Here is a 21,972-nt window from a genome sequence, read left to right on the forward strand (position 1 = left end):
TAAAATAAATAGGTAAATAAATAAGTGGGTTTACCTTTCAGGAATGAGACTCTGCAGCGTTTTTAGGTAGGGGATCATATTGCCTGCTTGCAGTTTAACTAAAGGTTACCAATTGGTAATGCATGCACTGTGTGTGTTTCAAAGATGTTAGCATCATGTACTTTTAAAGGTTAAAACTAGCTGCTCTTTCTAATCTCCTTCTGCACAGCCATTGTAATTTTAATACTGTGTGTTGTAGAAAATGAAAAAAATGCAATGCTGAAACATTTAACACGATGAAACATTTAACACGATATATTTTTCCATCTTTATTTTAAATTATGAAAACTGTCTGCAAAAAGCTAGTAAGTGTTTCCAGTCAATGATAGTTTCCTGGCATCAAAAGATACAATGAAACAAAATATCCAGCAGAAAACAAACCAAACCAAAACACAACACCAGGAGAAGACAAAGAAAAAGAGAACAACTTGGATTTTCTATATTTATCTGTGTGTTATGTGTACCCGCTTCACTGGGCTGTCAATTTTAATTGGAATGCAACCTACTGTAGTTGAGTTCACACTGGTTCAATGTAAAAAATCCTGTTGTTACTTTTTTTTTTTTTCCATATTGCCCATAAATGGGTGTATTGTAGGAGTAGCAGTGTTAACCCCAGTGTCCTGGCAGAATGCCAGCTCAGGTAATTATCATTGTGCCTATGGAAATTTCAGTCACCGTTTCAGCTAAATACATTAGTCTTTATTTTCCCCTCCCCATCATCATGTTATATAGCACTGCTGTGGATTGCTAAAGAGCCACCCAGATGTGGCTGCATTTAAGAGATTGCTGAACTAAGTAGGAAAAAAAAAATAAACCAGGATTTCTCCTTCTGAATTCTAGACTGTTTACAACAATGAAGTACAGGGACTGTTGCTTAAAAAAATAGTGACAGTGTCCTAAGAGTGGCTGGAAATGCTAATTTGGAACATCATTTTCTGCATAGCTGTCATTATGGCTGGTTTGAAAAACCAAGACACACACACCCCCCAAAAAAACCCGAAAAAAAGAAAAGGACTAGCCCACTGGAATGTTTGCTTTTGTCTGTTTCGAAAATTGCCCGTGGTATTGTTAGAAAAACAGACATTTGTCTACAAAACAAATAATCAGTAGCAGCTTAACTTAACATTTGTTGACACTAACAAGAGAAAGGTTGAGCAACTCTGTAATTTCAAGGCCCCTCCTCCCAGATATTTAAAAAGGGGGCAGTAATGTCTGGATAGCCCATTTAATAGTTAGGAACAAGGATTATGGGTGTTTTGGGTGACTTCTAAATAAAAATGAGCCCTGTGCTACAAAATGAAGAGAATAGTAGTGAAGTACAGTGGGCATTCAGAAAATGAGGAGCAAAGGGACAGCATAAAAGCTCTCTTCTTTCTTCTCTTTCAAAATACCTCTTCTCTATCAAAATACCATGCTAACTCAAATGGCAGAGACGTATCTAATTCTCACAGACTTTTGATGATGATTTGGCACCTACCTGTCACTCATGCCTTGGGGACATCTCTGGCTTAGAAATATTGTTGGCTCTTGCTTTGTTAAGGTGGAAACTGAAACTGCATTTTAGAATTTGTCCAGCTGCTGTTTAGCTTCTATTATCCCCACCATCTCTCTCTCTGTGTTCACTGAGCATATGTAGTGTTGCCTTGTAAACTGTCTTCATATTTTCTCCTTTGGGATTATAAAGACCTTGTTCAGAAGAGTTTTCCTCATCTAAGTATCAGTGGTTATTTTAATGAGCCTGCTTGAGTTGAACTGGTCTTTCAGTGAAACCAGGTGCATGGCAAAGAATCACCTACATGACCAAGGATGAGGGGTTTGGCGCAAATATTCTGCTTCTGATAGATGGTGGTTTTAAACTCTGCCAAATTTTATTTTTCAGATTTGGGGAGGGAGAGACATACTTCTTTTCATTTTCTGTTGGCTACTGGAAGATGAAAGACGAGCTGCAGGCCTGGTGAGAATTCTCAGGACTGACAGCACCAGTGTATGTATCCAATGATACAGTTAAGGATGCAACCATTAGTGTAAGGTACATGGGGAGCTGTCAGGTCTGTAGCAATCCAATTAAGTTACATGGTTTCTAAAGCTAGATGATTTGAGGAAGCTTAAAGCAGAGTTAACACTGCTGCCTCAACGGCTGTGTCAATTATATGGTTGAATGTGCTTGCAGCTCTGGCTGCTGAAGCATGTGGATTTTTTTAATTATTATTATTTTTTCCCTAGAGCAAGACCAGGGAGAACATATTTAAGGGTTAACTATTACCTAGATGTATTATTATTTATTAAATGAGAGTCCTTCTGTATATTTGAAAGAGATGGTAATACCACTTGGGGTAAAAAGCCCCAACAGAATGTAGAAATTACATAATGCATTTTTCAGGCTTTTTTACTCAAACAGAAATATTGAAGTTCCTTTATAGTAACTGAAGTGATATTAATTTGCATGGAGGTCAGTGTTCGACCTTTGCTGTGGAAAGTCTGAGTGGTTCTTGTCAAAATCTTTTGCTTCTAACCTTTAGTTTAAGACATCCACCTACATTTCTGCTTGTATTCTTTCCATTATCTTTAAAATGCATGAGACAGAACAAAAAAGAAATAAACCCAATCAAAACAGGTCTATGGCATAGCTATCTTTTTTTACAACTTCTCTCTTTGTGGCAAATTAATCAAAAGCTCTGTGTGAAGTCCCCTCTGAGCTCAGCCCCCCAGTCCTTCCAAGGTGTCCAAGGGTTCAGTCAGGTCACCCTATCACGGTCTTAATGTGAGTTCTACACAAGTGCTTCACTCTCTGCTTAAAAATTTGTACAAGGAGCTGCCTTATATGCCTTGTGGGAAACACAGGTTAGGTTACCTTATTTCTCAGAACGCTGCTTCTTTTTAATCAGAGAAGTTATCCACCTGCCCAAAATAACCTAGCTCCCCCTTGGCAAAAAGCCTGAGGAAACAAAAGGGTCACTAACTGTACACTAACAGCAGCTGGCCTTCTTCATTTCATCTGGAAATTAGGGTCCTTATCCAGTCCTCAAAAAACACTCTGCTGCCAGTTCCTGGGAGCAAATTCACATCTGTGACAACACCAATGATAAAATCCGTATTGATTTCACTGGGACCTTGATTTCAGCCCATGTACAGTCATCTAAGAAATTACTAACCTGATCTCACCTGCCACTTCAGAGAAGGAAGCAGGAGAGCCAGCTGCATCTGACAGGAATGAAGACAATACAGATTGTCAGGTGCTATATTTCAGGAAAAACTGAATTTCAAGAATGAAGGAAAATGTATGAGAAAAAGCCAGAGAGGGCTGCACATCCACTTTGGAGATCCCCAAGTCCAACTCAGCTCTGTGAAGGTTCCACAGAATTTCCTCTACCAGACTTGATAGAACTATTTAATTTTTATACCATGTAATGAAGAAACACATCTTTCTCTTGTAAACCATATTGGAATCTCATGGAAAATGAAATGTTTGTCTCGACAGTTTGAGTTGGCATGATCATTCCTATCAGCTCGTATTTTGCAGAAAAAGTCCTGCCAAGTTCAGTGGTTAACAAAGAATATCCCAATATTGATGCTGTTATTGATGGTTGTTTTTTGCAATGGCTTTTAAAGAATTGAAACATGGATTGCTTCTTGCTCAGTGGCTCCATCCACCTTTTTGATATCAAGCTATTTATCAATACATATTGATATATTTCTTCCTAGCATTCCATCTGCAGGCACGCAAAGCTGACCCATGACATGTGCATGCCTTCCAGGACAGAAATTACATTCTCAGTACAAATCCAAGTCTGCTGTTAATTTGAGCACACCATTATATATCAAAGCCAAAGGCTGAGAAAGAAATGAACAAAAATGGCCCATCTGCAGCCACTGGCAAAACTCCCAAGAGAAAACCAGGAAGAAGAAAGGGAATCAGAATTTTTAAACGCACATTTTCCCATTTTATAATGTTTCTATTAACATTTTCTTTGTTTCCTTTTGCCTCGTTTTGTTGTTGTTTGTCTCTAGCATGCGTGTTCCCCAGGCTTTATAACGCTTCATCTTAAGGGGGAACCTGAAGAGCTTATTTAGCCTGCTAACAAAAAACCTGAATTTCTTTCATCACCAAAGCCAATCAGAAGCAGGAGATTACAGTCAACGGAGGACTGAGATTTGCATATTAACAGCATGGTTATTGAAGAATAGCTGTCTCATATTTAGAGCAAACTGTGCCCTCTGATTCGTCAATACCGGCTGCCAGCCAATGCAGACGAGTGATTCAAAGGTCAGATGGTTTTTGATTTATTTTTTTTTTAAGAGACAACTGTACAGTGCTAATACAAATCAGATAGCAAAACCCGTGTGCAGGAAGCCGAGGAAGTGGAGTGAACCTGCTTGGCTCTGGCTCTGTAGCAGCACAGCCACGGTGCCCTCTCGTTGGCTCCAACGAGTCTATCCCTGCGTAATGTATCATATTGTGTATATTCATGTCTCAGCTTTACAGTTCTATTACCATTAGGGGAAGATTGCCTGTGAGCCTCTTAGCGGATAAATAGGAATTTACAGCTTTCAAAAATTCTCTTAAAGCTTGCAGGATCCACAGAAGAAGGAATTACACATGACTATTTTTGAAGCTTTAAAAGGTCCAGAGGGCCTAATTGTGCTCTCAGATATGTCTGTGCAGCTTTGATTGAAGTCGTTGGTTATAATGCATGCTTATGCGACAGCTAAAAGGAGTCCTTTTTTAAATGAAGAAAAATAATCCTTTGCTTATTTAAAAATTAGACTACAAAGTCTTCAGGGTCAAGCCAGCAACTATCCAGTCACTACTTTGAACATAACAAAGCGAGGTGTTGGCTGAAACTAAACGTTGTACTGGCCTACAAATGGCAAATAAATGGTGAAAGTGTTAGTAAAATTACTGTAAAGAAGGTGACACCTGCTTCTGCAGATTTGTGCATGTGTGGTTTTGTGCGTGTACTTGTCCAGGCAGTTCTGTGAGGGGAAAGGAGGGGACAACCCTAAATTGCCATAATGAAATAAACTTGCCAAGTGTTTTCACTCTTCAGTCAGTTTCCTTCAACAAGACCAACATTGGCAGAGATGTTTTGTTTTATCTCTGTTTTGTTTCAACCAAGGCTTAGGCAACAGTCAAGGGGAGCGTGTTTAAAATGTCTGTGTTGTGTTGTTGTATGTGTGTTTCTAAGTACAACCGCATCCAGTGTGACGACAAAGAGATGAAGAAGCAAATTTAACAGAGATAAAGGCAACAGACTTCAGAAATATATCCAGACACTGGAGTTTGTGTGATCTTTTAACTAGTCCTGCAAGCTAATTTACAGTACAGGTGAAATATGAGTTGCACGTGAATTTCCTCATGAGTTTCCTGTGTGCTTTTTAGAAGGTGCTCGCTTAAGAATGAACAGGCTTGGGGCCTGTGCTTAAAAATATGTATTTTACTGTGATGGCCAAGTTACAATTACATCTTACTTTCATCAGGACTACATCTAGCAGAAGTGCCTCCAGCGACTTTTCCTTTATATCACTCTATCTGTACCATAATGGAAAAGCAAATCAAGAACCAGTCGGGAAACAAGTAATCCACATCTTCACAGCTGGGTCAGGAGTGGCTCCTGCTCCTTGGCAGAGGTAGTTACACTTACTTAAACCAGTGCATTAATTTCTGTACTTTCTCCTCCACATGTGTGTCCTTGTGTTGCTCAGTATAATTTGTGTCAGTATTATTTGTTGTCACTTCTCAGACTGAAGCTGTGACACTAACCCTGCCAGCCAAGGGAAAAAAGCTACACACAGAGGCAACACAAGCCAGTATTGTTTAAATCAGATGAGCCCAGTGGTGTGGAAATTGCTTCTGTTGCGTAAGTGTGCTTGCTGGTAAACCCAAATCGATGGGCTGGTGAGAATGTACAATTAGCTGAATACCTGTGGATGTAAATCAGTACCACTGTGGTGAAAGAAGTACTGTTGAAAAAGAGAGGCAGGTGATTTTTCTATCAGATTTTCTTCCTACCACTAGAAATCACAGCTGCCACGTGCAATATTTAATATCTGATGTTAGTTTCCACCTTTCAGCCACAGCCACTTTTTACTTACCAAGTAATCGTCACCCAGAAGTGTGCTGAAATGTATTATAAATGGGCATACAAAGGCTTTCTCTGGTACTAAATCACAACCTTCTGTAGAGAGGGACTGCTTACAGCAGTCCTGCGTGGTAATTCAGGCCAGGAGAAGAACAGGCTTTTCCCATTCAAATAGCAGGAAGAGTTGAGATCAGCAAGCACCTTTTGTGGGAGCCGGGATCTTGCCACAAAAGCCTTTGTTAAGTCCCTGCTCAGATGCAATGTGTGGCAGCATCTCTAGGAGCAGCGCTTGGCTTTGGGGAAGCTCTTGTTGTCACCAGCTCCCCCGGGCCCCGCACCTTGTCCTATGAAAAGGTGTCCTTGGCCAGCTGCCCCATGGTTGGTGGAGGAAAGGTGAACGTAGGTGCTCTTGACACACTTGAGGGTTGTCTCCGGCCTGGGAGATGAACAAGCAAAAACATCAGACCTTGTAGCAAGGATTTCCGATAAGGGGTGCTGGTTTTAAGCCACGACTAACTGGGAAGTGTGAGCCTCTGCAGGTAAGACATGCAACTACTTTTCACAGGAGGATTTCCAGAGGAAGTACATATCCCATCGGATGGGATATAGCTCCCAAAGATGGGCAGGGTGCTGTGAACAGCTTGCCGGAGGGTTTGAGAGGAGGACCCGTGGAAAACTCACGGCAGGATGCACCGCCGGGGGTGCCTGGAGCAGTCCCGGCTTGAAGGAGGTCGCCCCGTCCAGCCCTGGCCATCTCCGGCCCCCCCCCCCCCGGCCCCCCCGGGGCTGTCTGCAGGGACCACTCCCCGCTGCCCGTCACGGACCCCTCACCCCTCAGCGGAGCGGGGGACGCTCCTCCCGGCAGCCGGCGCCGCGGGGTCTCACCCCGCTTCTTGCGGCCCCGCCGCCCGCCCCAAGGGCCGCGCCCGGCATCTCCTCGGCGGCCCCGCTGCCGCTCCCGCCGCCGGGCTGTGCGCTCCCCGCCTTCCTCACCGCTCACCGCCCCTCTTCCCCCTTCCCCCTTCCTCCTCCTCCCTCTCCTCCTCCTCCTGCGGGAGCCTTGCCTTCCCTGCACACCTGCCTTGCCATTTGTCGGCGGCTTTGCTAGGAGGGGAGAATTTTCCCTCGGTCCCTTACAGCATCCCTCCCCAGCGCGCACACACACACAGAGGCACAGACAGACAGACAGAGGCACCGCGCTGCCTGTGCATCTGCGGCCGCCGCCTCCTCGGCACCCCGCGCCGCCGGCCCCGCGCTCCCCGCCGCCGCGGGGCGTCCTCCGCCCGCTGCAGCGCCGCCCGACCCGCCGGCCGCCGGAGGGAAGGGGCGGGAGGGGGGCGGCGGCGGCTCCCGCTGCTCCGCGGCCCCGCAGCCCCGCACCGGCAGCCGGTAGGTACGGTGGTCCCGCGGAGGCAGCCCGCCCCGGGCGGCGGGGGAGGCCGGCCGGCAGGGCGCTGCGGAGGGACGGGGTGGGAAGGGAGGGAGGCAGAGAGGGGAGGGCGGCGGGAGCGGGGCGAGAGGCACTGCCCTGCCCCCGCCGCAGCCCCGCCGGCGGCGGCCGACTCGCCCGGGCCCGGCTCCGGCTCGGGATCCGGCTCCGGCGGCGCCGGCTCCGCTTCCCCGGCGGCGGGGGGCTCCGTGCGCCGCCCCCGCCCCTGCCCGCCGCACCCCCGGGCACCGGCTCTCCCTGGTGAGTCAGAAAGTTTGCACTCCTGGGCGCCTGGATTTGTTGTTCGGGGTCCGCCTGTTTAGGGTGGGTTTTTATTTTCCCATTCCCGCTAGCGTGCTATTTATTTATATTTTATTCCCCCCCCTATTTTTTTTTATTTTTTTTTTTAAATTGCGGTTGATGCTGCAGCGGCGGGAGGGACGGAGCTCCCGTAGCTCCGGGCAGCCTTCCCCGGGATACAGGCGTGGACGGGCGGGCAGCTCATTCCGGGCAGCCGGGGTCGGTCCCCGGGGTCCCTCCCGGATGCAAACCTCTCTCTCCTCCCGAGAGTTAGGTGGCTGCGGCTGCAAGGACCCCGGCAGCCCCCCTGCAGTTTGCAGAACAGTTTTTAGTGACAGCTCGGGAGGTGACTGTCCCATCCCTCTCCTCCTCTTTCTCCACCTTCCTTGAGTGAGTGCTTGAAAAACAGGTTTCCGCAAATATGTAGGTGACGGGATCTTGGTGTGCTACCGGTGAGGGACAGATAAACCTCTGGGCATCGTTTTGTAACTGGCAGTGTTATTGTAGTGGGTTACCAGCTGGGGAACAAGCCGTATCCTACACGGGCGAGGAGTGGGATTGGTTGTGGGTCGTGTCCGTCTCTCGTTGCCTTGACCTAATCGCTAGAAGTAGCTTGCTGTTGTCTGGGATGGAAGAAGCTCCCTTGCATTTTACTCTTTTGTTCTTCAATTCTAAACGTGTTTCTGGTGAGGGCTCCTGGTTTCTGAAAGGAAGGTTGGAGGCTGAATAAATCCATCTCTGGGCAGGAGAAACAAGAAGCTCTCAGATCCTTCCCGTGAATTGTGTGTTTTCTTGTGTTGTGTGTTATTATTATATTTTTTATCACTGGAAGTTCTGCTGTAAGCTTTGATGTCTTTTGCAATGTACCTCATTCATTTTTTTCCTCAAATTTAAAATACTGATAAATTCATAGACACTAATAAATAAGTTGAAAGGACTTTGAAATAGTGCATGTTGTGCATGGTGTGAAATTGTAGATACACATAAACAACTAATCTGCAGGTTTTATTTAAAACCTTTTTTTCTAGGGCTTTGTGCCAAACTCTCTTCATCTGTCTCTCAGCTTTTAGGTATGATTGTTTTTTCCCTTTGAGGTCCTCTGTCATGTTCTGAGGATGCCTTCATAGCCCCCCACATTTGCCTTGTTTTAATAATCTTTCAGTGTCTCACTTTGCAAAGACTTGCCACTGTAAAAAATTGCGAAATTTGCTATTATGGCTTTCATTTTGAGATCTCTTTTTCTGATGCTTTTATCTATCTATCTATCTATCTATCTATCTATCTATCTATCTATCTATCTATCTATCTATCTATCTATCTAATTATGTTACGGGCAAAGGGGGGAGGGGAGAGGAGGAGAGTAGGGGATTGTCTTGGATTCTTCTGTCTGTCCGAATGTACAAAAAAAATGATTACATAAAGACATTAAGGTACTGAAGCTACCCTCAGCTGAATTCCAAGAACAAAAATGACTCTGGCGTGTGTGCTCACCCACACCAGGTGTTCTGCAGCATGTGGTATTTACAGAAGTTGCAGTGCACAGTATCTCTCCAGTCGTAAGAGAACGTTTTGTATCCTCAGAAGCAAGAGAGTCTTTGACAAGTCGGCAAAACTACAGATCCAGTCACGGAACACTGATACACGTGTGAGCGTGTGAGGGTATAAATATCACCAGAGTGCTTCAGTTATTTTTTTCCTCAGGGTAGTTTTTCTTCCTCTACCTGGAATATATACATCCTTTTCCTTGGATTCTGAAGTATTTTTTGCTCTTCCTGTCTCTGTGCATGTGTTTTAATCGTAGTCTTAATCTCTGTGAAATAGAAAATAATCTAGTAATAGATTTAAAAGACTCTATTGCCAGGCAAAGCAGGCAATAGATCATGAAGTCAGACAATAGTATTTTGTTTCCTAGCAACCCCCTACTGTGAACAGAAAACAAAACGATGGTGGATGCTTCCACATCATGATAGCTATAGGTTGAAACCCCCAAGCAGTAGGTACAGAACTACTAATTGTGTAGTAATGTATACTCCTGTGTTTTTTAGCTGCTTTGTTAATATTTTGCTTTTGTGAGAAACAGATTTGCTGGGGTAAGTACAGTTAAATGGTTAAAATTTCACTCTGCTCTTCTAGCTTGGTAACAACATCTGTTAGAAGGAAAAGGGCACAAGACTAAGTAGTAGCTATAGAATTTTTGCCAGTAAGAGTGATTTGAATTACCCTGTTCTTATTGCTGGGCTACTTCTAAATCTGTGCTATTAAAACCCCTTGAAAATCAGAGTTATCATCTCCACTATCCAGTATGCAGTATCTCTTTGGACTTTGTCTCATTAGTCATCCTTTAATTTTGTGTTTTAAAATTATGTTTGGTAGAATGTATTAAAAGAAAAAAAAAATCCTTTCCTACTCACAGGAATGGGGAGTAAATCCTTCTTTGCCATGTTTTTAGTTCTTGGCGCACAGTTCACCCCTTCAGAAGAGCTAGAGCTGTCACAGGGCAGCAGGATCGGATCCTAAGCCATGATCCTTCTAAAAGTGCTTTTGATACTGCAGTGATTCCCTTAGTTAAAATGTCTTGAGTATTGAAATGGCATCTCGACCCTGGACTGATCTCGGATGCACTTTGTGCACTGCCATCTATCTGAAAACATCCGTTAGTGCAAGCTGTGGATGTAACCCGGGCTCGGTGCTTGCTGCCTGTGGGGTTTCAGCCTTCCAGCAGGTGTTAGTGCTGTGGAGGCTGCTGGAGATGCTGAGCTGCAGTAGGAAAAGGAGATGAGTTGGCACAGATGAGTAGCTGTACGTACAATGCAGCAGAGGAGTTTCTGTGCTTTTGTTTCTTTGCCACCCTTCCTCCCTTTATAGTAGAAAGGGGTAAAAAGTTGTGCATAGAGGTTTGCTACAAGTCTTTGCTACCCAGCGGTATTTACAGTGTAAGCAAGCACAGGGGAGGTTTTCCTGTTGGTTCCACCAGGGAGTCTGTGACAGTGAAGGTGTTATTTTCATCTGGAAAACTATAAAATCACAAGAAAAAAATGCTGTGGGGAAGACAGTGAACTTAATCATGCATGCATTATTAAACAGCAGTATTTGTGCTAAGTGTGGGAGCAGTGCTCTCTGAGTGACTTTGGGGTTCACAGTGTTAAGAGATCCAGGATACAAACATGTGCAATTTATTTGTGTTGCCTCTAGGTACTTCTCTGATTAATCTCAAGTACTGAGGTACAAATGTGTTAACAACACGTCCCTTCAATAAAAAAGGTGGAAATGGAATGGTCAGAGAATATTCTAATTCTGATAAATATCTCTGAGCAGCTACTTTCTTGTCTATATTTTAAATCATGCATTTTAGTGCCATAGTTTGTGTGGATGGTTTAGTTTAGAACATGTTAATTGAGTTTTGGAAGGCTTTATGGATTAAGAGGAAGCAGTCATTTTCCATTTTTTCTTCTCTGTTTCTTTCTCAGATGGCACTCCTCCCAAACCTTGAATCTTACAATTAGGTAGTCTGCAGATTAAGCTTGGTATGGCTGCTTAATTGCAGTCCCCACTTAGCCTCTGCCTGTGTTAACCAGGCAACAGAGGGAAGGCAAAGAAGACAAAAGTACAAACAAAAAAAAACAAGGCAGAAACAAAGGTTTTGAAGTATTCTGCATGTAAACAATGGAAGACATTTGGAAGTGATTTTAAATACTCTCCACAAAATTCCCATTATGCCATCTGCATTTGTTGCTGGTGATGAATGTAAAATCTTATATCTGCTGTCATGTGGGTTGGAGACTGATAGAAATAGTCAATTCATCACCAAAACAAAAGGCTAGTACCTTCTTCCCTTCCCACTTCTTCCACCCTAAAAATCTGTCTTTTGTGAAATAGTAAATTAAGTCCATTGCATTTAAAGACATTGGGTAAATCAGAATTAAGAAATGGACCACTTTGTTCTCTCCATTTAACTGTGCAATGACAGCCATGGCTATTGAGGTACCAGGGCATGTGCTGCAAATCTTACTGAGATACTTGTGCTTTTTCAAATTTTTCGTAGTTGTTGGTTTGTTTGTTTTTTTAGAGAGGGTACTGCAGTAATGAGCATATAGAGTTACTTACTGCCTGTTTAAATCCTGTAGGCTTAATGCATACTGTACTGCTGTGTATTTATTGAAGTATTTCTTTTTCTTACTTTAAGAAAGGAACAAAAGCATTATGTCAGTTTTGGACTCTCTTGAAGCTTCATTTTAAAATCCTGTAACATAAAAGCATTGTGCTGTCAGTTCTTGCCAAATATGGAAAATAAACCATCCAAGTGATTACAGAAACTGAGGGTTTGGTTCAGCAAAGCACGGACTTGAATGCCTTGGGTTTTTTTTCAGTGTATGCTCAAGCTCATTTCTACTTGCTGAGATCAACTGGATTTAAGTGTTTGGTGAAAGTTAGGCATGTAATGAAATGCTTTGTTGAACAGGGGCCTGGATCGAAACCTGTAGCTTTTGATGCTAACGTCTTTGCTTTGGAGTAAGCAGAACTTCCAGAGAATTCCTACGGGATAGTAGAGTGCAGTGGACAAATGAAGTGAACACAACCAAAAACCCTGAATATCATATCAACAGGAAGGTACTGACAATTTGAGTGAAGTTCAAAGAAAAGCAGCAAAATACTTGGGGATCTGGAGGAACTAGTTTGAGGGCAAATATTGAAAAATAGACATATTTCTATGCTGGCAGTGAATGTGGGGAGATAGGTCAACTACTTTAGGTACTTGAAATGTATTGTAGTCAAAATAATCTGGTTGGTTTTTTTAGTGAATTATGTGAGAGAATACCTAGGAATAAATGGAGCAATCAAGGAAATAAAAGTTTAAGTTGAATTCTGGGCATAACCAATGACAGGAAAATGTATGGGAGCCTGTATTATGCCAGGAATAGTGAGAGCCCCCCACGCCTCTTCAGGTGTTTAAAATAATAGTAAGCAGATCACTAGCAAATGCTCTGGAGGTGGCAATTCTGTGTCTTCAAAGAAATGGAGTACAAGATCTAACAGTCCCTTTTCATATCTCTCTTATATTCTAGTTTTAGCTGAAGGTTGCAAGATAAACTAGGTCAGATATTGTGCCAACCATCCTTGACTTGATTTTTCTCAAAGCGGAATGTACATACTTTGGCCAAGTAGTTTCAAGTGCCAAAACAGTTGGGTTTTATGCTTTTATAAATGCATGACTCAGAACAGGGTCATCATATGGGCTCAGATTGAGTCAATACTGGGATGGTGGATGTGCAAGAGTAGGCAACAGTAGATTTTTTTAGTAAACAGTTCTGGTTTATTCATTTGCTTGTTTTCCCTTTTGAAAAAATGAGCATCCTGGGTTGGTGTAGAGGATACAAAGGTAACAGGTTCTTGTTCATTGACAGTTTCTGCACCATTTTGTTTGGTCATCTAAGAAAGCTTACTAACCTCAGGTAGCAGTGATGGATAGTAGGTACTACTGCTTCCTTCCAATCTTCCCATCATGATGCCATGAGATCATAACAGCTGTCTCATGTCATAGAATCACAGAATGGTTTGGGTTGGCAGGGACCTTGAAAATAATCTAGTTATAACCCCCTTGATGGGCAGGGACACCTTCCACTAGACTAGGTTGCTCAAAGCCCCATCCAGCCTCAAACACCTCCAGGGAGGGGGCATCCACAACCTCCCTGGGCAACCTGTTCCAGTGTCTCACCACCTTCACAGTGAAGAATTTCTTCCTCATGTCTAACCTAAATCTACCCTCTTCCAGTTTAAAACCATTATCCCTCATCCTATCACTACACACCCTTGTAAACAGTCCCTCCCCAGCTTTCCTGTAGCCCCTACAGGTACTAGAAGGCTGCTGTAAGGTCTTCTCCAGGCTGAACAGCCATAACTCTCTTAGCCTGTCTTCATAGCAGAGTTGCTCCAGCCCTTGGATCATCTTTGTGGCTCTCCTTTGGACTCACTCCAAGAGCTCTATGTCCTTCCTCTGTTGAAGGCTTCAGAACTGGGCACAGTACTCCAGGTGGGGTCTCATGAGTGTGGAGTAGAAGGGCAGAATCACCTCCCTCGACCTGCTGGCCGTACTTCTTTTCTTGCAGCCCAGGACACAGTTGGTTTCCTGGGCTGCAAGTGCACATTGCCAACTCATGCTGGGCTTTTAATTGGCCAGCACCCCCAAGTCCTTCTCCTCAAGGCTGTTCTCAATCCATTCTCTGCCTAACCTCTATTTGTGCTTGGGGTTCCCCCAGCTGAGATGCCAGACCTTGCACTTGGCCTTGTTGAACTTAATGAGGTTGGCGTGGACCCACCTCTCAAGCCTGTCAATGTCATCTGACTAGTCTGTGTGCAGTGCAGGTCCTTAATGACTACTACAGAAACTACAGTTTCTTGTTTTCTGGAGGAGGCTGAGAAGAGGAGAGACATATGGATTATTTTTTTCCAGGGTGCATTACTCTAACTGTCTCATTCATCCATGTAGACTGGGAGAAGGCTTAGCCAGGGAAGCTGCAGGTTCAAGGTGTAATAGCAGTTTTCTTGAGGGGCCCTTGGCTGAAATGATGTTACTGTGCTGGTTTCTTGCAATTCCTTTTACTCAAAGCCAGTATTCTGAAAAACAAATAATAATAATTGTGCAGACTGATACCATCAGGGAATGTTTTCCAACGGCCATGCCAATTGCAGAGGAGGAGATGGATTTCCCTCTGCCATGCTTTGTGGGTACCTGACAGCCAACTGTTTGAACAAGACCTATTTTGCTAACCATAAGATAAAAACAAGTGATTCAGAATAACCCTTCATTGTCTAGTAACGATTAAACCAGTCATCATTCAGGGGTACTACACACAAGGGAAAGCTGATCTGGGGTAGAGGTGATTGGTGAGACTGACGTTTAGTTTAGGTACTTGGTGGTGCAAGACAGGGGTGTTCTGAAGTTTTGGAAGCCAAGTTTAAGTCTTCTGTGTGCAGAAAAAGATGGAAAAAGTTGGTCTGTCTGTTAAAAACCATACACTCCAAATACACCCCAGGTGACTGCATTAAAGAAGTCCTCTGACAGGTAACCAGATTCACGCCTTGTTGATGTTTGTCTCTGGGGGTTAATTGGTAGTGTTGGTGGTATAGAAGAGATTGAATGAAGCTGGAGGAAGGGTTTTCTTTAGTCAGAACAGAGGGATTTAAATTTAAGTTGTTGTCAGTGCATTGCTGATGTTAGAGGGAGCGTTTTTTTGATGGGTGGATAATTCCTTGATGGATGGGTAAGATAGATAAAAAGTACCTATACTAATGAGTGAATGAGTAAACTGGTTTACTTAGCATTGCTTGTGTATGTTAACAATGCTCTTCTGTGTAAGTCTGTTTAAGATGAGATGACTTGGATGAAATTCTTTAGACTGAAAGATACTGTGTAGATGTAAGATTAACTGTTCTGTTGCCTCTGCAGGGAGAAGCTAGGTCAACAAAAATCTTAATTGTGATTTGTTTCTGTTAACAGATCTTTATTTTTAGAGTTAAGTGAGGCTTTTAAACATTTTATACAGGTGCTTCTAGCATAGTGTTAGCATTTAGGATGCGGGGTTTGGCATGCTGGATCCTATCAATACATGATGAGGAACAGTCCCTCCATGGCCACAGTGGATAACATGCAACTAATTTGATATGACCCGTTGGCTTTATGTAGATTTAAAAGGGGTCTGTGTCCTACATACAGCATAAAAATGCATCAGGACACAGCTGCTTTGCCTGGGGTAGAATACAGTGAGAGTTTAACAGTATTTTTTACAACTCTGTTTAGACTTACCCATACCTGTTTGGAAGCATTTTGACAGGGAAGCCAAGAAGAAATAAAACAGAAGTAGCTGATAAAGGTGTGGGGTGAATTTAGAGAGATGGAATGCAATAAGCAGAATGAGAGTGTGCTCTTAGAATGGGCACTGGTACTTGTGCCCTTATAAGAAGCATTTCAGGGATGACAAATATGTTTGTTTCATCTGGAAGGAACAGATTGCTTCCGAGTATTTTGCTGGTCTGACATTCTGTGAAATTGTGTTATATCCTAATTCAGTGGCTCCTCTGCATATAGAATAAGAGCTTGCTATTTTCTACCAAGTGAAGCAGTTCCCCCTCATTTTGCAGTGGCAGGGGCCTGTATTTTGGTGGCAAAGATCCATGGATTAATCTCTTCTCATGACTTACGATGGATGTTGGCATTACTTCAACACTGACTCAGAAGGAAGAGTTGCACTTACTGAATAAGTGATCCCATTAGTTTATTGAGGGTTTTCCTTAGAGGTCTGACCCTTGCTTAGCAGTGAAACCTGCTGAGATCACAGCCCAGGGTAGTATGGTTACATATGCCTCAAAGAAGTGTGTGTTTATGGTCCTCTGCTGGCAGGAAAGGGTGATAGGCACCCGGATGTGACCAAGCACTCTGTGTGGATTTACTAGCTGTAAATAGGTGGTCTATTCATGCATCCTCATGCCTCCTCACGCACATCTGGTTTCCACTGTCTTCACATAGAGCATAAAGGTGTTGGTGGCAGGCTGTTACATGTGAAAGATGAAGACTTAAAGGTCCTGGAAAGTATGTTTGATTTAGAATCTTCTTTTTGTTGCCTTTCCACTAGCTGGCGTAAAATGAGCATCTCTTAGGTTAAATTCATTTTAGCAAATGAAGGCACCTATGGCCCGTTTTTGTTTTTTGTTTTTTTTTTTGTTTTTTTTTTTTTTATTCAAGATTATTCATATCTTAACAGTCAGAGGAAATACTGTTTATACTGGTGAATCTTTTTCAGCACTGTGATCTCCTATTTTGTATGAACCAGATAGCCATTACCATTTCATTTCATTGGCAGCCTGTGAGAGGGCACAGTTTTCAGTTCCTAGAGGGATCTGGGCTGCACTTGAGCTGATACACTCCTGGTGAAAGCCTTGGTGTACTGTTGCCAATCTACGTAGCTATTGAGTTTCTTGGCAATTCTGCAAGGTTAATTCTATTAGAGAAAAACATGTGAAACCAGGTGTGGTGCGTAGGTCATTAGTTGGGTTTCGTAGTTTTATTTTTCATGATGTATTTGTTCAGCTTCTGTATCATTTTGCAGAACATACGTAATGTGTAGTTTGTATTGTTTTCTTTGCAGAATAGAAGGCGGCTGCAATTACAGCCTGGGAAGGAAACTCTTAACATTTTGTAAGTAAAAGAGAAAGGCTGAAAAACTGGAATTTCTTTTTAAGTTTCTCGGAAAATATTAAGGGAGATTATGTAACTGTACAAAGGCTCTGGAGAAAAGGAAGGAGAAGGCTAGCTGATAATGAAAGAAAAGAGTTGCTGCTTAATGTTATCTTCTCTCCATGGACAGTGAGGAGAAGGAAGAGACAGGAGAACCGAGTGGTCGGAGCAGCCTTCATTTGTTCAAATCTGGAACTAGGCAGCACATCTGACAGGGCAGCTTTGTGTAAGGGCCAGTTTGCCAGTCTCACACTTAGGTTTAACTTTTCCATAATGACAAAGCTGATTCTGTTGGTACTATATACCACAAATAAAATAGAAATGATAAAAGTAATAATTTTCAGACTCATCTTGCCCAAGAGTAAAAAGAGTAGTGTGAAGCCAATCAGTCAACCCACTGTAATCAAAGAATTCTGCTATACCTAAAGTATAAACGTTGCACAAGTAGCTAGGTAGACTAGCGGGCATCTTGAAATCATGCAGAAAATCCATTTCTTTTGGTTCTTCGATGTCAGATGAGCTGCCAGATGAAACTGAATATTGAATTGAAGGCAGAAGATTAAATTTGATAATCCTGAAGATGAGATGCTTTGGCAAACCTGTCATCAGTGAAATATAACTGTGATGGTCACTGAAGTCACAGTTCTAGTTGTTTCAGTGGATCTTCAACATCTTTTTGTTCTAGTGGAATCAGTCAGGAAGGCCATGCCTATCTTAAACACTAGGAAAATGAAGAAACTTCCTTTCATGTTAGCACTGCTGTGAGCATAACACCAGCAATATAGGGTGAGATGTAAGTCTGAGTGTACTGCCCTTTTAAAGACATTTAAATCCACTAGTTCACTGCTAAATGGATGAAGGAAAAGGGAAATGCAGAACTAAAAAGCCAGACCTTAACAAAATAGCACTTCTTTTAATGCAAGGTGATTCAATGAATATGCAAATATGCGAAGTGTTCAGAGAGTGGCTGTAAGCATCCGTGCAAAGAAAAATGCAGATCTAGATCTTTGTATGCATGTCTCTAAGGGATGCCATGGAATGACTGTACTACAAGGAGGTGTTCTGTAAGTGCCTGAGGAGCAAGTGTAGTAGTGGCAGAAACAAATTGAAATGAGATCTTCTGAAGTAGGTTTGTCCTGATGCTGAGTTCATCTTGGTGAGAAAGAACCATCTGTGTCATTAGGAGCTGGCTGGAAAAAGGAGTATTTATGCTCCCTTCCTTCAGTTACTCTTTAACATCCTCTGAGGAAGACCTTATCTTTATTTTTGCTCTATTCTGTGGTCCTCAGTAATGCAAGTTTATTTAAACTGGAATTGAAAAAGACTTGTAAAATTTTATACAGCAAGATACTCCCCAAAGAACTGGTAATCTTAGGAAGGCAACTAATTATGGTTTCAAAAGGATTTTGACCAGTTAGAGCCTGATGATGCTCCAGTTGAAGTGGAAACTTTCTTACTCTAACTTGCAAGTGAATAACACCAAATATTGAGAAGGCCTCAGCAGCTGTACAAACTGAATTATAAGATTAGTGTATTGAATAAAGATGGAGAACAGAAAGATGTCTGACACACAAGGAAAAAAATCTGCAATACCCACAGTGAGTAGAGTAAAAGTAATAGGATGAATATGTTGCAAGAAATAACAAGTTTAGGAAAATTTTTCTAGAGGTAAGGATGCAGACGGGTCCTGTGATGGACTGTGTAAACATTATGGGGCCTTTACCAGTTGAAGTCTTCAAGAATGTGGTAGACATAACTGTGTTGTCTTTAAACTGATCCTGCTGCGCAGTTGTTTCCAGCTCCGTTTGTGATTCTCACCAAGCCTTACAGTGAGTGGGATGAAAGGAAGTGAGACAGTCAGAAGGAGCATGGTTTCATAACTTAAACTGAAATCCAGATGGTCAGTCTGCTATCCCTATTTGTGTCAGAACAGTGGAATATGCAGCACTCAAGTTATAGGACACATTGGCAGTTGGAACATAGATGTTTAAGGCTTGAAAATACTTTCTTACCTGCTCAGCTCTATGTGGAGCATTTTACCATGTTGCACTGTTAGGTTTGAAACATTTTGATAGGTTCACTTTTCCATGGATGATTCCTTGCTAACACAACTAGAGGTTCAGAAGCATCATAAAGTATAGGCAGAGAGAAAACTAATCTGTCTTCAAAAAGCTTATGTAGACAGATCCCAAGTTGCTAAAGCACATCTAAAAATAGACTATAAGAATGATAGACCAGATTGTTTAGAGACTTGTGACTCAGCTATGACATTTTTTTGTATTTTATTGAGAGTTGCATGCTTTTAGTTTTGGACCATAATCATGTTACAAAATGTATTTGATGGTCTGTGGTTTGTGATTTAACCAATAAATGCTTTATGGACTTTTTACAGTATTTCCAGTCGCTGTCTTGGGTCACAGGAAGAAAGTTGCCCAAGTTACGGGAATCATGTGGGAAAAGACTGAGTAATGGACCCTAGTTTCTGCTTTTCTCCAGACTTGATCACTCCATAGCTAGTAGCAAAAGCATCACGTAGACAAATAAAAATAATGTAGTATTTTAGGAGTACCAGAATATGAATTCTTTTAGCAGAGATTTTTGAACTCTCCTATGAAGCAAATTGGTTCTTGTGCATTATGTGTCCTTTTACATGAGTAATGAGGCAGATGTTCTTTTAAGGTGTATGGGGCCACATTCTGATTTCCACTGACTTAACTTTTGAGTAATTCAAAAGATATTAGTGAATTATGCTACAATAACAGATTACAATCTGGTTCTTACTCCATAGATTTTTAATATGGTTATGAAAAGGATATTAATCTTCATTTTCTAAAAGTGTAGCAAGTTACCTAATTAATCCAATATTGTCTTCATTCTGGAGGAGGCTGTTTAACTTCAATTTTGTTGTCAAATAGCATACAGACAAGCTCATGTGGTGCTAACATTGACTAATGATAGTTACGCAGATATACAGTTCTGTCATTCACTTGAATTACAGTGTAACTCCTGTTGTCTTCAGTAGAGAAAGAGCCCATTGCTGAATGGAATCATGGCTATTTTTGCAGCTACTGTGCAATTGACTCATACAACCTCTGTGCTCATCATGCTTTGCTAAGATCCAGGGTGACCAACTGTAGGTTGCTTACGAGAACAAAGACCCTGGGGCTGGGTTTATTAAGATAATACCGTGGTGTGAAGATCAACTGTAACAGCAGTTGCCAATGAAAACATGTCTGTATTTACTGTATACTTGCAGTAAAAGAGAGTTGCCTGAGTTAAGATGCCTTGAAATACTAAAGGATGGGGAGAATAACCTGATAAAAGGAGGTGGTGTGAGCGTGGAGCCAACCTCACCTTGTTTTAACTCAGGCTGTCCTTCAGTGGTGACTGTTCTGTGGGTTTTCTGATGGAAGGTTGAGTATCTACCATTTAACCCATGGGACATTTATTATTTTTCTCCTCTATTTGGCCAGTTATTTTCATTAAAATTAAGAGACTCTTCCCTCTGTCAGTTTTGGTCACTCTTGGCCAATGTCACTTGAAGTTAGTGAAGAGAAGAGAGGAGAAACATGAAGATGTAGAAAAAGCATTGTTTAAGCTTTGTTTTCAGGAAGTAGGGCTATTATTATTTTTTTTTTTTCCTCAGGCATATCTCTTTCCAGATAGAAAAAAAATGAAAAAAAGAAAAGTTGAATCAAATTCTTTCATCCATGTCAGAGAGTACAAAGTGTGTTGTCACTTGCTGGTGCCTCAGTCTATTTGTCATTAGGAAGCCCACAGCAATGTACGTTCTAAATGGTCTATGAAAAATGGACATACAATCTGTTTAAAACAAAATAAACTTGTTGCTTTTATCTGTTAAAGCAAAACAAAGCTGCTATGGTTTGTGGGCTGCTTATTGCCCTTAGAGTGTGTATAATGGAGAGTCTGGTGCATTGCTACTGACCATAGTAAAAAGAAGCAAGTTCTCCCTCCGCTGCCCATTTAAGCATTTTCTGCATAATTTTTTTCTTCTAAAAATCCTTTGTAATGTATAGTTAAGTTTGAAAGTGCCTTATTTCACCTTTATGACAACATCAGATTTTCCCCTTCAAAGCACAAAGAAAACTCCAAGTTTAAGATTCAATTTTGCCAACCCTTCCCCCTTCTTCAAACATTCATATGGAAATACACCATTAACTGTGAAATTCCCTAGCAACCTTACAGACTAGAAGAAGGGATCCAAAACCCAGCAATACTTCATTCTCAAGAGAATTTGTACTGTATATTGTTAATATTTATTATATTCTAATAAGCCATTTGAAAAAATCTTTTCAGAGTCTCTCCTCTTTATTTTTTTCAGCTGCAGTAATTGTTTTGTTGATATGGTGCAATATTCACTGGTGGAAAGCTTCTTACTGTGTCTCTGGAAAGCCTTCAGAAAATCCATTTTATTTCATGGTGATTCCTTTGCTAATTGCTTTAACAGCCTGTAACTTTTTTTTTTTTTTTCTGATAAATTGGTCATTGATAGCTGGTAGAAGAATTATTAGTAATTTATAAAAAAAAATGTTTGATAACTCTGCTTAATAAGAGAACTCATAATTTTATATACATGGTGGCAGTAGTATGTGTAGTACCGTGACAGTTTTTCTCCCTCTTAATTCTCTTACCTCCTAGTGACTAGTCAACCTAAAAAATCCAGAGCTGATGCTATGCTATGCAGTGTCTCACATGTTTAAAGGCAGACAATCATTCAGGCATTGCTTCAGCTCAGCCTCAATCTCATGGGACGTGAGAAGTTCTGGCAAGAAGTCTCACTGCTTGACAGAGAGGACTGAGCCCTGAGCTGTCAGCATCAAACGAAGCTTCATGGGCCAATTAAATTAATTTTACTTACTTTTGTTCTAGCTCTG

The 21,972-nt window shown here is 42.0% G+C and overlaps 1 protein-coding gene across 3 annotated transcripts in view; it reads left to right on the forward strand.

Annotated features, from left to right (window-relative positions):
* The first annotated feature begins 7,468 nt into the window (after positions 1 to 7,468).
* The window catches only part of ENOX1 (ecto-NOX disulfide-thiol exchanger 1), a 367,973-nt gene continuing 353,469 nt past the window's right edge, over positions 7,469 to 21,972 (forward strand). For 2 of the 3 annotated variants that reach the window (XM_051631825.1, XM_051631855.1), the window contains exon 1: positions 7,476 to 7,508. The gene's annotated coding sequence lies outside the window, so the exon portion shown is untranslated. Of the gene's footprint in view, positions 7,509 to 21,972 lie in introns of all 3 variants that reach the window. The other variant, XM_051631836.1, reaches the window with a different exon arrangement.

This window comes from Apus apus, chromosome 1 (assembly GCF_020740795.1).
Source record: "Apus apus isolate bApuApu2 chromosome 1, bApuApu2.pri.cur, whole genome shotgun sequence".
NCBI lineage: Eukaryota > Metazoa > Chordata > Aves > Apodiformes > Apodidae > Apus > Apus apus.